Source organism: Pelodiscus sinensis, chromosome 13 (genome assembly GCF_052426305.1).
Source record: "Pelodiscus sinensis isolate ZL-2025 chromosome 13, ASM5242630v1, whole genome shotgun sequence".
NCBI classification, from domain to species: Eukaryota; Metazoa; Chordata; order Testudines; family Trionychidae; genus Pelodiscus; species Pelodiscus sinensis.
The window spans coordinates 27243684-27249683 of record NC_143064.1 but is presented as its reverse complement, the minus strand read 5'-3'; positions in this window follow the sequence as shown (position 1 = coordinate 27249683).

The following is a 6000-nucleotide window of genomic DNA, read 5'->3' as shown; positions in this document are numbered from 1 at the left end:
GGTAAGCAGGGGCAGGACAGCAGGTGTCATTGAAACCAGTTTTGTTGGGGCTGAGCCAGTGAGACCCACCCCCACTCAGTAATCTCCTGCAGGGTGCTATAAGCCAAAAGCAGCTGGGCTTCCCCTCCCACCTCAAAGGAAAGTTCCATTTCACCCTGGGTATCTCCCTAGGGTCACCCTAAGAAAGAACAAAAGTTGGCAACCAAATATTAGCAGAAAGGACATCATCTACCTCTTGTTCTGTACTTCGTACCAAGTACAGGCAGTCCCCGTGTTACATGGATCCGACTTCCATCAGATCCCTACTTACAAACGGGGTGAGGCAACCCTGCACTAGCTGCTTCCCCCCAGCAGACCAGGGAGACGCGGAGCAGCTTTTCTCAGCAGACACCTCAGCTTGATAATAAAGGACTGAGGGAAGTGAGGTGTGGGAGAATAAAACTGATCTCTGGAGAAATGTTTGGCTAGAGTTTCCCCTACAATATGTACCAGTTCCGACTTGCATACAAATTCAACTTAAGAACATACCTGGGTTACGTCTACACTGGCTTTTTCCGAAAGGGGCATGCTAATTTTAAACTTCACAATAGGGAAATCCGCAGGGGGATTTAAATATCCCCTGGGGGATTTAAATAAAGATGTCCGCCGCTTTTTTCCGGCTTGTAGATAAGCCGGAAAAAAGGGTCTAGACTGGCCCGATCCTCCGGAATAAAGCCCTATTCCGGAGGATCTCTTATTCCTACTTCAAAGTGGGAATAAGAGATCCTCCAGAAAAGAGCTTATTTTCCAGAGGATCGCGTCCAGACTGGCACTTTTCTCCGGCTCATCTACAAGCCGGAAAAAAGCGGCAGCCATGAAAATGCAAATCCCGCGGGGGATATTTAAATCCCCCGCGGATTTGCCTATTCCCAAGTGCTACATTAGCATCCCTATTACGGAATAGGGGCCAATGTAGACATAGCCTTAGTGTCTAGGGGGATTAGTGGGAATGTTATTCGCCCTGTTTGGTCTATTTAATATAGCTGTGGTATTGCAATTCAAATGCATTTGCATCTATTACTACCGAATCTCTCTCCTTTGAAAGGAATGAGACAATTACCATTTCAAATCTGTTTCATGCAGTCTATTATACAGATGAGACTGGTTACATTTGTAAACCCATTTATCATAGTTAATTTGAAAAAAAAACCAACTGAATGTGTTTTGAATCAAGTATCTAGAAATGACCTTCTGAGTGTATCATACAGTGGTCTTTGAGTTGGGTGGGGTGGGAAGGGGTGTCAAGGCTGTTCCCCACTCTGGTACTCCAAATGCTGAACTCTCTATCTCGACTGGTTCTTCTAGCCCCCTGGCTGACACCTTTGCTAGGTACCTGAGTTAACCCCTTAGTGACCGGGTGCTGGTCAGCTTCATGACAAGGGGGTAGCCAGAAATCTTCAGTCCAAGTCCTTGTGGTTCACATTACATATTAAACCTTCCCTGTCACACTGCTTGTTAGACATCTCAACCCATGTCCAAGGACTGGACAGGTTGTATGTACTGACTCCCCGGTCACACCTCTTCCCTTGTGTGTCCATAGTTCTGCCACTTCTTGTGTTCATTGGTGTGAGAAGTCAGGGAGAGAGGGTCACTGCAGCACCCCCCAGATTTTGCACCCCATGCCGTGGCCCCAGACACCAGCCCACTCTTGGGGTCCCTGCTACTGCCCGGTTGCTGGGGTCCTCTGTTCCTGCCTGGGTTGGAACTGGTTGCCAACCCCAAGGGCTCCACTGCAGGCCCCAGAACCCTAACAGTCAACCCTATGCCTGGAGCTCTGCAACTGCCCGCATCTGTGAACAGCTCTGCACCCCCACCCTAAAAATTGTTCTAGCTCCACTGCTTGTGGGGTACCCAGTGTGTGGGTAAAAGAAGGCTTCAGCCTGGAGGACTGCCATTCTGACTCTTTCCTGCAGCATTATACCAACAGAGATGTGATTTCCATCTGTAGATGCTTGGTCTAATTCTCCCAGCTCTAGGCACAGAATCAGTCTCTCATATGATCCTTAATGTGTTCTGTGATCGCATCTAGAGCTGTGGTTCTCTTCCTGTAGCCTAATCAGCACACAGCTGTAGCCCATGTGACACAGTCAGGGCCACAAACATAGTATTAGATGCAGCCTGCACTCGTACGTAGATTGAGAACCAGTGATCTAGAGGTCCCAGCCCCATTGTCTTAGGTGCTTTGCAAATCTACAACAAAGAAAATGGTTTCTTCCCTGAAAAACTACATTCTAAATGAGACACAACAGGCAGGGAGAGTACAGTGTTCCTGACACACACATCATGGCGTTAGCTACAGTAAAGAACCAGAATTTGGGATAGATTTTTGTCCCTTGTGCAGTTTCTGACCACAGTGGATTTTATGCCACGTTTGCAGAGGTCTCACAATAAGTCACAGTAAGACTTCTCTCGCCTCTATCATCTTCTAGCTAAGCATCACAAAGCATTTTACAGACATTAAACCAGTGGCCCTCACAGCATCTATGTCAGGCCAGTAAATATTATTCCCATTGTGCACTAAGATACACAGGGGCAAAGACCCAGGTCCTTAAAGGCATTATTGGCTACGTCTAGATTGCATCCCTTTTTCGGAAAAGGGATGCAAATTAGACGAATTGCAATTGCTAATGAAGTGGGGATTTAAATCTCCCCCGCTTCATTAGCATAAAAATGGCTGCCGCTTTTTTTTGGCACGGAGCTTTGCCGGAAAAAATGCCAGTCTAGACACGGATCTCTTGGAAAATAAAGCCTTTTCCGAAAGATCCCTTATCCCTCTTAAAATACGGGATAAGTGATCTTTCAGGAAAGGCTTTATTTTCCGAAAGATACACGTCTAGACTGGCACTTTTTTCCGGCAAAGCTCCATGCCGAAAAAAGCGGCAGCCATTTTTATGCTAATGAAGCGGGGGAGATTTAAATCTCCGCTTCATTAGCAATTGCGATACGTCTAATTTGCATCCCTTTTCCAAAAAAGGGATGCAATCTAGACGTAGCCCTGGTGCCTAACTCCCATTGAATGGACTTTTTGAGGATCTGGGCTAACGAGACTTGCCATAAGGTTATACCTGACTTGACAGCAAAAGAACTGACTCCAGTCTCTGGTCTTAATCACAATATGATCTTGTGAGAATCTCTCCCTGCTCAGTATCCTCTCTTTAGTGGTTTTCATTCATTCATATTCAACTGAGTTTATTTGGAAAATCATAAAAAACAACTAGTCTAATAGCACTTTAAAGACTAACCAAACATGTAGATGGTATCATGAGCTTTCGTGGGCAAAACCCACTGGATTCATCTGAAGAAGTGGGTTTTGAACATGAAAGCTCACAATACCATCTATGTGTTTTGTTAGTCTTTAAAGTGCTGCTAGACTAGTTGTTTTTTATGTTTTTCCTGTTACAAACTAACTCGGCTACCCCTCTGAGTTTATTTGGTTTGTGGAAGTTTTGTTCTTTGCCATATGGAAGTGGCAGAGCTAGCATAGTCTTTCTGTTTCCTCTCTGATTAAATGACTGTTCTGTCTGACATGTAAAAATCCTTCTCCTCTTCCATAATATCCCTATTACATCCATTATGTCAGCTACACACTAAAATACTGAATTTAAAGAACCTGGAATTGTTTCTCCCAGCAGCGATTGAAGATGTGAGATTGCCTGCTGCTAAATTTCTTTGGCAGGGAAATACAGTATAATGATTTCTTGAGATGAAGGATGTAGGGGGAGAGAATATTCTGGAAGAGACAAGTTTGGTGAGATCTGTTCCCTATTCTCCAACCCTTTGTGGGTGTTTAAAGGACTCACACCAGTTACACTGATGGTTCTAAAATATTTCAATCTGTGGACCACTAAGTGAAAGATGCTCTTCTTGGCGACCTCCTTTCCTGCTTCAGTCTAATCCCTGGCTGCTTTACAACTAAAATATTGTCTCTTCCCCTTTTGGCCCATTCTGTGAGCCTATATTCAGGACTTTGCCAGGTTATTTTCATTAGGAAGAGAAATTGATAATAGGGATTTCACTGGTACAATCCTGTTTATTTTCAGAAAATGAACTCAAAATCCTGTTTCCTCTGAGCACAGAAGAAATGGGACAGCTTCCTTCTTTAGAAAAGCTGCCTTTCCAATGAATTCTGTGCTCAAAACAAATTCTATCTGCTTCTTCTCAGGACTATACTCATCATGACTGCTTTTCTGGTTTTCTGCTTTTATGAACACGCACACATCCAGCTGAAACAACAAGAGAAGTTATACAGAGAGACAGTAAATAGTAAGATTAAAGTCAAAGGACATCCAGGAAGCATGACTTTGGTGGACTGGACATGTGCAACATATGAATCAAGGGGTGCTAGTAAAGAGAGCATGGTGGATAACAGAGTCCAAGGAAAGCTGAAGAAGAGAGGGTATGTCTACACTACCACCTAGTTCGAACTAGGGTGGTAATGTAGGCAACCAGAGTTGCAAATGAAGCCCGGGATTTGAATTTCCCAGGCTTCATTTGCATAAAGCCGGGCGCCGCCATTTTTAAATGTCTGCTAGTGCGGACTCCGTGCCGCACGGCTACACGCGGCACGGACTAGGTAGTTCGGACTAGGCTTGCTAGTCCGAACTACCGTTACCATTACCGTTACTGTTTCACGAGGAGTAACGGTAGTTCGGACTAGGAGGCCTAGTCCGAACTACCTAGTCCGTGCCGCGTGTAGCCGCGCAGCACGGAGTTCGCACTAGCGGACATTTAAAAATGGCGGCACCCGGCTTTATGCAAATGAAGCCCGGGAAATTCAAATCCCGGGCTTCATTTGCAACTCCGGTTACCAACATTACCACCCTAGTTCGAACTAGGGTGGTAGTGTAGACATACCCAGATAGAGGGATGATATGAAAGAAGATGGGAAGCAGATGGACCTTAGTGCTGCCATAGGGTACATCTACATTACAGAGAAGATTGAAGCTGCCGCTGTTGATCTTCCAGGGTTCCAATTAGCAGGTCTAGTGAAGACATGCTAATTCAAACTGAGAGGGGCATTCTGATCAATGCCAGTAGTCCTGCTTCCACAAGGAGTAAGGGAAGTTGAAGGAAGAGTGTTCTCCCTTAGACTTTCTGCAGTGTGGACAGCACCAAAATTCAAGTTAAGGTACTTCAACTTCAGGTATGCAAGTAACATTACTGAAATTGCATATCTTAATTCTACCTTATCCCATAATGTAGTCATACCCTGAGACAGACAAAGATAAGAGTTCCTTGTGTAACTCACACACCTACTGGCTGTGGTGTACTGTCCCATATAGTGGAACTTAGACCACCTACAGCGCACATGTGTTTCACAGCTTTAGGTGAGCGCCAGCTGGCTTTTAGCTCAAGCTGTACAGGCTCATGCACCAAGATCCCAGGTTCAGTTCTGTCTCTTGGTGCTACACTTGCATGATGTGGAATTTTTCCTGTGCAATAGCTGTCATTTGTCAGAAAATGCCAGTTCATTGAAGACTCTTCTTTCCCAGCAATGTACTGGCTCTCACACTTCTTAGATGATTTCTCCTTTTGGGGGTGTAACAAGGAGCGAGATACCCAGAATCCATAATAGCTCATCAGTTAGGGCTCTCATTAAACTAAGAGTGTGTCTACACAGCAAAGTTATTTTGGAAGAACTGCCCTTATTCCAAAATAACGATGTGAGCAGCTACACAGCATCTCTGTTATTTCAAAATAATGGACGGCTTGTTCTGACTTCTGTAAACCTCATTATATAAAGAATAATACCTATTCCAAAATAGCTGTTTTGAAAAAAGGCATGTGTAGATGCTCCCCTTCTGCTATTTCGAAAAAGCCCCTCACCAGGGCCATTCTAAATTATTCCTCTGGGGGCTCTAAATCAAGATAGTACATCTACATTAGGGAAGCCTGCCTCAGACTAATTTTGAGGCTTCCCTGCAGTGTAGACATGCTATTTCAAAATAAGATATTTCGAAA